Here is a 12,371-nt window from a genome sequence, read left to right as displayed (position 1 = left end):
TGGCGATTGATGTATATCGTGACATTATTCTCACGATAGCTGCATTGTCATAGTGGCTATATTGTCGTTTCCTTTATTTTATATGTTTCTCTTTTGTGAAGATTGCTTTATTATCATTGTAGCTATAGTGTCATGGGGAATATAATTTCGTAGTAGCAGTATTGTCATTATGAACATATCGTCATTTTGGCTATCTGCTCATTTTGGTTACATTGCGAAGATTTACATATCATCACCTTGGCTATATTGGCAAGGTGATCTCTTTATAGTTGCTATATTGTCATTTTTTTAATCATGTATATTTTTTCATAAGTGATACATTATATTGATAACTATATCATTAAAGTGACAGTATATTGTCAAGGTGACTATATTGTCATTATGACTTCAATCTCTTAGTGGCTATATTGCTAAGATAACTACATGTGACTACATTTTCATTGTAGCTTATTTAATGGTGTTGATTTACCCTTGGAGATATATCATTATAAAAACGGATATTTCATATTGTTTAAATTATGAGGTGAATGCATTGTCATGATATGCTATATTGTTATAGTTTCAGTACTATCATGGTGAATGTATATTATATTGGCTACATTACAATATAAGCCATAGTAGCAGGGTGGCTATATTTTCATGGTTTGATCATTTTGTTATAAGAATTTTATTGTATTTTTTAATTTATTGTCATGGTGACTGTGTTGCCATAATTTCTATATTGTCATTTGATTTATTAAATTGATGGCAATATTGTCATAGAGACTGTATTGTCATGTTGCCTGTATGGTCATCATGCTTGTCTTGTCATCGTGACTCTATGGTCATGATGGCTATACTGCCATTAAGATTACATTCTTATGGTAACTATATTGCCATCATGGCTTTTTGTCAGAGTAGCTATATTGTTAAGTTAGCTATCTTATTGTGGTTGGTATTTTTTTTCCTTTTGGTATATTGCCATGATGGCTATACTAGAATTTTGACAAGGTTAACATGGTGATATAGTGTTCGCAGCCCAACTGTATTCATGGGAATACATTATCATGGTACCTACATTGTCAAGGTTACTATATTTCATGCAAGCTACATTGTAAAGAGGACGATATTGGCATGGCGGGTGTATTGTTATGTTCAATATAACGCCATCCTGGCTACATTATCTTGGTCGCTATATCAACTTTATGGCTACATTGCTACGGTCAATTTCATCGTTGGGGATGTATTTTGTCTTGACCTACAATTTGGTTGTGATTACATGATCATGATAATCTTTCTATGACGGCTTATTTGGCATCTTGAGTGTATCTGTCTGGATATCATATCATCTTGTAACTTAGTCTGTCATGCTTTTAAACGTTGATAGTTCTTATGTGAAAATGCTGATTACATTATCATCATTAATGTATGATTATTGTAACTATATAGCAATGGCAATATCTTTTTTGGTCATTTTGGTATGTTGACTTCATTTTGATAATAGTTATATTGGTATGGCAGAAACATTTTCATGGTTCTGACATTGATTTATGGGCTATACTGTCAAGGCGGCTGTATAGTATTGATAAATTCTGTTTTGGACGCTATTGTCTCCTGGACACTATATACTTTAGAGGCTATATGTTTCCTGTTATCCGAAAGCGACTATTTTGTCACGGTATCTATATTGTCAGGTGGCTATATTGATGTTGTGAACATATTCTGAATGTTTCTTTAATGTTGCGTTGACTATATTGTTATATCAGTTATATGGCCATGGTGGCTTTGTTGTTATAGTGAATATATTGTAGTTGTGACTATACTATCATAATGGCTAAATTGTCATCGGAAATATGTTGATATGGATGCTATATTCTCATGATACTTTTATGGTAATTGTAAAAAAATTTTCAAGTTTACTCTAATATCACAGTGATTTATTTATGTTGTAACATTATAGTTATAGTGGCTGTACAATCATGGTGGCTATATTGTCGTTTGATGCATTTTCAGTGTTACTATTTACTGAATATGGCTTTAATGTCAGTATTGCTATAGTTTCATTGGGAACAAATTTTCATAGTGACGCAATTGTCATTATGAAATAAAGTCATTTTGGCTATATTCTAATTTGGATTATATTGCTATGTTATATATATCGTCACCTTGGCTATATTGGGAAGGTGATTTTTTTTATAGGTCGCATATTGTCATTTTTTAATCGTGCACATTCTGTTATAAGCGATATATTATCATGATACCCATATCATTAAGGTGAAAATATTGGCATGGCAACTATACTGTCTTTATGATTGTAATCTTATGATAACAATATAGGTTCCCTGATATATAGGCAACATGAAAAGACAATCATCCCCTTGTAATATAACAAAAAATAACAAATAGCCATCATGGTAATATGTTCATTTAACAATATAGCCACCATGACAATACAGCCATCTTGACAATAATATCACGATATAACTCAATCACCAGGACAATAGAGTCACCTTGGCAGTAATCTTACAATGACTTTATAAATATCATGAAAATATAGCCCTCATGTCAAGATATTTGCTATGACAATTTAGCCATTATGAAAATGTAGTCACGACGACAATATATTCACTATGACAATAAAGCTACCATGACATGATCATATAACTGATATGCAAATATAATCAAAGAAAAAATATAGAAACATTCAACTTATATTTACAATGGCAATATAACCACCTGACAATTTAGATACTGTTAATAGATAGTCGTTTTCGGATCATAGCAAAAATATAGACTTCAGGACAATATAGTCTCTGTGAAAAAACAGTGACTCAGACAGGATTTATCATTATGATATGGTCACAACATTATAGCTGTCATAGAATTGTAGTCAACATGACAAAATTATTACAATGAAATAAAACATTGCAATATAGTTACCATAATCATACACCAATCATGATTATATAGTCAGCAGGTTTGCATAAACAAGATCATACTGTAAAACCCATGACAATTTAAGTGACATGATGAGATGATATCCATTCACTTACACTTACAATACCACAAAAGTTTTCATGAAAATATTATCATGATCGTATAATCACAACAGTATTGTCACTAATTACAAAATATATCCCGAAAGACAAAATTAACCATAACAATATAGCCATCAAGTTGATATAGCGACCAAGATAATGTAGCTAGGATGGCATAATATTGAAAGTAAGGATACAACCACCATGCCAATGTCTTCATCATGACAATGTAGCTACCATGAAAATATAGAAATCTTGACAATGTAGCTACCATGATAAAACATACAATTGAAAAATATCCACAAGAGTTTAGCTGCTAAAACAATATATCGCCATGCCAATATCGCCAAAATGTTATTATTGCCATTATGATAATATACCGCCAGAAAAGAAATATATATACCCACTACTCGACAATATAGCTATTCTGACAACATTGCCAACATGAAAAGACAGTCACCTTGTTATATAACAAAAATGACAAATAGCCATCATGGCGATATAGTGATTTAACAATACAGCCACTATGGTAATATAGTTACCATAACAATGTGATCTTAACGACAATGTAGCCAACATGACTATATAGTCACGTTGACAATACAACCACCGTGACAATACAGATAACATGACAGTACCGTCGCTAAGACAATATTGCCATCAATTTGACAAATTATATGACAATATAGATATTATGGCAACATAGTCAACATGACAATATACTCAGAATGCAATATTATCGCCATGATAAAACTATCCTACCATGAAAATATAGCCACCTACCATTTTGGTTTCCACTGCAATGTAGAAACAGTAATAAAAGATTTACCATGACAGTACTGAAACCATAGCAGTATAGTATATCATTGCAATGTAGTCAGCTGATAATTTAGTCAAAATGACAATTTATCTTCTATGATAGTATATCCTCAAGGGTAATATCAACACCATTAAAAAAGCTTCTACGAAAATACAGTCATTATGATATTATAAAAATCATGATAAAAAATTCACCATGAAAATATAGTTATCTTGGCAATATAGCCACTGTGTCATTATAGTCATAATGATAATATAGTCGCTATGACAATATTGTCACCATAAAAATGTAATTAGCATGATAATATTTCGCTTATAACAAAGTATGCAAGAGTTAAATGATGACAATATATCACCTATAAAAAGATGACCTTGCCAATATAGCTAAGGTGACGATATATACATTATAGCAATGTAACTAAAATGAATAGATAGCCAAAATGACGGTATCGTCATAATGACAATACTGCCACTATGAAAATATGTTCCCCATGACACTATAGCTACACTGACAACAAAGACATATTCACAAAAGAGCAACATTGAAAATGCAGCAAACGAGAATATAGCGACTATCATAGTTCAGCCACCATGATAATAATGTCACGATACAAACCATCACCATGTCATTAGTCACCTTGATAATAAACTTACAATGACTCAATAAATATCATGAAAATATAGCCTCCATGTCAACATGTCTGCCATGATAATCTGGCCATTATGATAATATAGTCATGACGGCAATTTATTCACTATAACAATATAGCCACAGTGATCATATAACTGATGTGACAATACAGTCAAAGAAGCAAAAAAGAAATATACAAATCATATTCACTATGGCAGTATAACTACATGACAATATAGATACTCTGACAAATAGTCGCTTTTGAATCATAGCAAACATATAGCCGGCAAGACAACGTAGTCTCTATGACAAAATAGCGACCAAGACAGGATATATCATTATAATATAGACACCTTGACAGTATAGACCATAAAAAAATGTAACAATCATGAAACTGTACCTGCCAAAACATTAAAGATGTCATGAAATCTTAGTCAACATGACAAAATTATCATAATGAAATATCATCGGCATTACAATATAGTTACCATAATCATAGACCAATCATGATCATATAATCAGCAGATTGAAATAAACAGTATCACAGTATAAAAACCATGATAGTATAAGTAACATGATGACATAATATCCATACACTTACACTTACAATACCAAACAATATTGTAGGTACTGACAAGTATATCCCCAACGACAAAATTAATCATAGCAATATAGCCATCAACTTGTTATAGCGACCAAGATAATGTAGCGAGCATTGTATTGAGAATTACAATACAGCCACCGTTCCAATGTCGTCACCATGACAATATAGCTACCATGAAAATATACTAACGTTGATAAGGTAGCTGCCATGGCAAAATATTCAAGATAGAAAATACCCAAAAGATAGCCACAAAGGGAGTTTAGCTGCTAAGACGATATATCGCCATGCCAATATCTCTAAAATGTTAGTATAGCCATCATGGCAATATATCAACAGAAAAAATACTCATCACAACGATATAGCTAACTTGACAATATACTACTCTGACAATATAGGTAACATTAAAAGACAGCCACCTCCTTCAAATATATAAAAAAAAAAATGACAAATAGCCATCATGGCAATACGGTAACTAAACAGTATAGCCATTATGGCAATATGGTAACCAAACAATATAGCCATCATGGCAATATGATTACCATACCAATGTTTTCTTAATGGCAATATAGTCACCATGTCCTTATAGTCACGATGACAATACAACTACCATGACAATTAAAACATCAAAATACAGTCTCTAAGACAATATTGCCACTAATTCAACAAATTAAATGACAATATAGATATTATGGCAAAACAATCATGGTGACAATATACTCAGAAATGTTATATAATCGTCATAATAAAATGATCCTACCATGAAAATATAGTCACCCTGCCACTATAGCTTCGAATACAATATAGCCACAATAACAAAACATTCACCACGACAGTACTGAAATAATAACAATATAGCATATCATGACAATGTAGTCACTTGATCACTTAATGAAAAAGAAAAATTTCGCTTCTATTATGGTATAACCTCAGGGACAAAATTTTATACACCCTTAACAAGCTGCCATGAAAATACAGTCACTATGACATAAATATAATAATAAAATAAAGACCATGGCAATGTAGCCACTCTGAGATTATAGTCATTATGACAATATAGTCGCTATTAAAATACTGTCACCTTAATGATAAAGTTATAAAAATGATATATCGCTTGTAACAAAATATGCATGATTAGAAAATGACGGTATAGCACCTATAAAAAAGATCACCTTGCCACTATAGTCAAAGTGACGATATATACATCGTAGCAACGTAAAGAAAAAGAGATGATAACTAGAACGACGGTATGTTCATAATGACAATACTGCAACTATGAAAATATGTTCCCCACGATTCTCCAGCTTCACTGACAATAAAGCCATCTTCACACAAAAGAGTACTATTGAAAAAAATAGCAAACGACTATACAGCCATCAAGACAGTACAGCCACCATGACAATAATCTCTCGATATAAATCAATCGCCAGGACATTAGCGTAACCTTGATAATGAATATACAATGAGTACATGAATATCATGAAAATATAGCGTCCATATAAATATAATTGTCGTGAAAATATAGCCTCCATATGAATATCTTTAAAGTGACAGTTTCGCCATTCTGATAATATAATCAAGACGCTAATATATTCACCATAACAATAAAGCCACCATGATCACATAAATGATATGACAATATAGTCAACGCAACAATAATCGCATTTATATATTATATCCACTCTGAGAATACAGCCACATGAAAATATATATACTGTGACAAAATATTCATTTTTGGATCATAGCAAACATATAGCGTCCAAGAGAATATAGTCACTATGACAAAATAGCGAAGAAGACAGGATTTATCATCACAAAACAGTCACCTTGACAGTATAGCCAATAAAACAGTGGAACAACCATGAAAATGTACCTAACATAACAATATGGCTTACATGAAAATATAGTTACTATGACAAATTAATTACAATAAAATACAAACGATATCACATTATGGTTTCGATAATCATACACCAATCATGATCATATAAGATAAAACCTTCAAAACAAAGGAAGGGTAGCGACAACGCAGGGAGGAATAGCTACAACCTAGCTCTGAGAGACGACAGCAGCTCCGTACACGTCGGTAGCTGGTGCGCGACTGTCATCAGGTGACTACATTGTCGTGATATGCTATATTGTCATGGTTTCAGTACTGTCGTAGTGAATGTATTATTATGTTAGCTATATTACAGTGGCAGGGTGGCTAGATTTTCATGGTAGGATAATTTTGTTATCGCGGTTATATTGCATTTGCGATAATAATGTTATGGTGACTGTGTTCCAGTAATATCAATATTATCATTTAATTTGTTGAAGCGATTGCAATATTGTCGTAGAGACTCTAATGTCATATTGCCTGTATTGTCATGATAGTTGCATGTCATCTTGACTATATAGTCATGTTGGTTATATTCCAGTTATGATTACATGGTCATGGTAACTATATTGCCATGGTGACTATATTGATAAGTGACTACATTGCCATGATAGCTATTTTTCTTTTCTGTTATACTGTAAGGAGGTGACTCTCTTTTCATACTGAATATATTATCAGGTTAGCTATATTGTTAAGTTAGCTATATCATTGTGGTGCTTATTTTCTTTTTCTGGTGGTATATTGCCATGATGCCTAAACTAACATTTTGGCGATATGGGCATGGTGATATAGTGTCTTAGCAAATAAACTGTTATTGTGGATATGTTCCATGGGATTTTATTATCATAGTAGCTATATTGTCAATGTTGCTATATTTTCATGGTAGCTCCATTGTCATGGTTACGATATTTCCATTGTGGCTGTATTGTTATTTTCAATATAATGCCATCCTAACTACATTATCTTGTCGCTACATTTACTTGCTGGCTATATTGCTATGTTTAATTTTGTCGTTGGGGATATATTTTGTCATTAACTACAATTCTGTTTTAATCATATGATCATGATAACAATATTTTCATGGCGGCTTATTTGGTAATGTGAGTTCAAGTGTATGGATATCATATTATCATGTCACTATATTGTCAAGGTTTTAATACTGTGATGTTGTTTATGTCAGCCTCCTGATGATATTATCATGATTGATATATGAATATGGTAACTAAATTGTAATGGCGATTATATTCAATTGCGACAATTTTGTCATGTTGCCCGCAGTTTCATGGTAGCTATAATGTTACGGCAGGTACATTTTCATTGTTGTTTCATTGTTTTATCGGCTATACTGTCAAGGTGACTATATCTTAATCAAAAATCTTGTCTTGGTCGCTATTTTGTCATGGACACTATATTGTCCTGGAGCCTATATGTTTGCTATGATCCGAAAGAGACTATTTTGTCACAGCATCAATATTGTCAGATGCTTATATTGCCATAATGAATATAATTTGAAGGCTTCCTTATTGTTGCTTTGACTGTATTGTCATATCACTTATATGATCATGGCTATATTGTTATAGTGAATATATTGCCGTCTTGACTATATTCTCATATTGGCTAAATTGTCATGGTAAGTATTTTGACATGGAAGCCTTATTTTCATGATGTTTATATAGTCAGTGAACTATATCGTGACATTATTGTCATAGTGGCTGTACTTTCATGGTGGCTATATAGTCGTTTGCTGTATTTTCATTGTTACTCTTTTGTGAAGATTGCTTTATTGTCACTGTAGCTATAGTGTCATGGGGTATATATTTTCATAGCAGCAGTATTGTAATTATGAACATACCGTCATTTTGGCTATCTACTCATTTTGGTTATATTGCGAAGATTTACATATCGTCACCTTGGCTATATTGTCAAGGTGATCTCTTTTATAGTTGCTATATTCTCATTTTTTTAGTCATGCATATTTTTTCATAAGCGATACATTATCGTGATAACTTTACTATTAAGGTGACAGTATATTGTCATTGTGACAATGTTGACATTATGACTATAATCTCTTAGTGGCTATATTGCTAAGATAACCATACTGTCATGGTGACTATTTCATGATGATGGTTATAATGACAGTTTGACAGCATTTTCATTGTAGCATATTTAATGGTGTTTTTTTGCCCTTGAAGATATATTATAAAAACGAAAATTTCCTTTTTTTTAAATTATCATGTGAATATATTGCCATGATATGCGATATTGTTATAGTTTCAGTACTGTCATGTTGAATGTATATTATGTTGGTTACATTACAATTAAAGTCATAGTGGCAGGGTAACTATATCTTCATGGTTGGATCATTTTGTTATGACGATTTTATTATATTTGTGAGTATATTCTCATGTTTACTGTGTTCCCGTAATTTCTGTATTGTCGTGGACACTACCTATCCTAAAATCTATATTGTCATATCAGTTATATGATCATGGTAGCTTTATTGTCATAGTGAATATCAGCTTTATTGTCTTAGTGAATATCTTGTCGTCGTGACTATATCATCATAATGGCTAAATTGTCATAGGATGTATGTTGATATGAGGGCTATATTTTCATGATATTCATAAAGACATTGAAACATTACTATCAAGGTGAATCTAATAACCTGGCGTTTGATATATACCGTGGTATTATTGTCACGATAGCTGCATTGTCATGGTGGCTATATTGTCGTTTCCTGTATTTTCAATGTTACTCCTTTGTGAAGATTACTTTATTATCATTGTAGCTATAGTGTCATGGGGAATATATGTTCGTAGTAGCAGTATTGTCATTATGAACATATCGTCATTTTGGCTATCTGCTCATTTTGGTTACATTGCGAAGATTTACATATCGGCACCTTGGCTATATTGGCAAGGTGATCTCTTTATAGTTGTTATATTGTCATTTTATTTTAATCATGTATATTTTTTCATGAGTGATACATTATCTTGATAACTATATCATTAAAGTGACAGTATATTGTCATGGTGACTATATTGTCATTATGACTACAATCTCTTAGTGGCTATATTGCTAAGATAACTACATGTGACTACATTTTCATTGTAGCTTATTTAATGGTGTTGATTTACCCTTGGAGATATATCATTACAAAAACGGATATTTCATTTTGTTTAAATTATGAGGTGAATACATTATCATGATATGCTACATTGTTATAGTTTCAGTACTGTCATGGTGAATGTATGTTATATTGGCTACATTACAGTGGAAGCCATAGTGGCAGGGTGGCTATATTTTTATGGTTTGATCATTTTGTTATTAGAATTTTATTGTATCTTTGAATACATTGTCATGGTGACTGTGTTGCCATAATTTCTATATTGTCATTTGATTTATTAAATTGATGGCAATATTGTCATAGAGACTGTATTGTCATGTTGCCTGTATGGTCATCATGGTTGTCGTGTTATCGTGACTCTATGGTCATGATGGCTATACTGTCATTAAGATTACATTCTTATGGTATCTATATTATCATCATGGCTTTTTGTCAGAGTAGCTATAGTGATAATTTAGCTATCTTATTGTGGTGGGTATTTTTTTGCCTTTTGGTATATTGCCATGATGGCTATACTAGAATTTTGGCAAGATTAGCATGGTGATATAGTGTTCGCAGCCCAAGTATTGTTTTGGACATGTTTCTATGGGAATACATTATCATGGTACCTACATTGTCAAGGTTACTATATTTCATGCAAGCTACATTGTAAAGATAACGATATTGGCATGGCGGGTTTATTGTTATGTTCAATATAACGCCATCCTGGCTACATTATCTTGGTCGCTATATCAACTTGATGGCTATAGTGCTACGGTCAATTTCATCGTTGGGGATGTATTTTCTCTTTACCTACAATTTGGTTGTGATTATATGATCATGATAATATTTCTATGACGGCTTATTTGGCATCTTGAGTGTATCTGTCTGGATATCATATCATCATGTAACTTAGTCTGTCATGTTTTTAAACGGTGATGGTGCTTATGTGAAAATGCTGATTACATTATCATCATTAATGTATGATTATTGTAACTATATAGCAATGGCAATATCTTTTTTGATCATTTTGGTATGTTGACTTCATTTTGATAGTAGTTATATTGGTATGGCAGGTACATTTTCATGGTTCTGACGTTGTTTTATGGGCTATGCTGTTAAGCCGGCTCTATAGTATTAATAAATTCTGTTTTGGATGCTATTGTCTCCTGGACACTATATACTTTAGAGGCTATATGTTTCCTACGATCCGAAAGCGACTATTTGGTCATGGTATCTATATTGTCAGGTGGCTATATTGTCGTTGTGACCATATTCTGGATGTTTCTTTAATGTTCCGTTGACTATATTGTTATATCAGTTATATGGCCATAGTAGCTTTGTTGTTATAGTGAATATATTGTAGTTGTGACTATACAATCATAATGGCTAAATTGTCAAGGGAAATATGTTGGTATGGATGCTATATTCTCATGATACTTTTATGGTAATTGTAAAAAAATTTTCAACTTTATTCTAATATCATAGTGATTGATTTATGTTGTAACATTATTGTTATGTTGGCTGTACAATCATGGTGGCTATATTGTCGTTTGATGCGTTTTCAATGTTACTATCTAGTGAATATGGCTTTAATGTCAGTGTAGCTATACTTTCATTAGGAACAAATTTTCATAGTGACGCAATTGTTATTATGAAATAAAGTCATTCTGGCTATCTTCTAATTTGGGTTACATTGCTATGTTATATATATCGTCACCTTGGCTATATTGGGAATGTAATTTTTTTTATAGGTGGTATATTGTCATTTTTTAATCGTGCATATTCTGTTATAAGCGATATATTATCATAATACCCATATCATTAAGGTGAAAATATTGGCATGGCGACTACATTGTCTTTATGACTGTAATCTTATGATAACAATATAGGTACCCGGATATATAGGCAACATGAAAAGACAATCACCCCCTTGTAATATGACAAAAAATAACAAATAGCCATCATGGCAATATATTCATTTAACAATATAGCCACCATGGCAATATAGTTACTATATCAATATAATCTTAATGGAAATATAACTACCATGACCGTATAGACACGATGACAATACAACCACCACGAGAATACATGAACCATGACATTACATAATGACAATATAGCCACCAATTCAACAAATCAAATGACAGTATAGATATTATGGCAACAGTCACCATGACGATATACACAAAAGTGGAATATAATCGACATAACAAAATGATTATATTATGAAAATATAGCCACTCTGCCACTATGGCTTCCATTGGAATATAGCCAACATAATAATACATATACAAAGATATTCCTGAAACCAT

The sequence above is a fragment of the Panulirus ornatus genome, chromosome 55 (genome assembly GCF_036320965.1).
Source record: "Panulirus ornatus isolate Po-2019 chromosome 55, ASM3632096v1, whole genome shotgun sequence".
Lineage (NCBI taxonomy): Eukaryota > Metazoa > Arthropoda > Malacostraca > Decapoda > Palinuridae > Panulirus > Panulirus ornatus.
The sequence above is the reverse complement of the archived record's forward strand: the minus strand, read 5'-3'. Positions refer to the sequence as shown.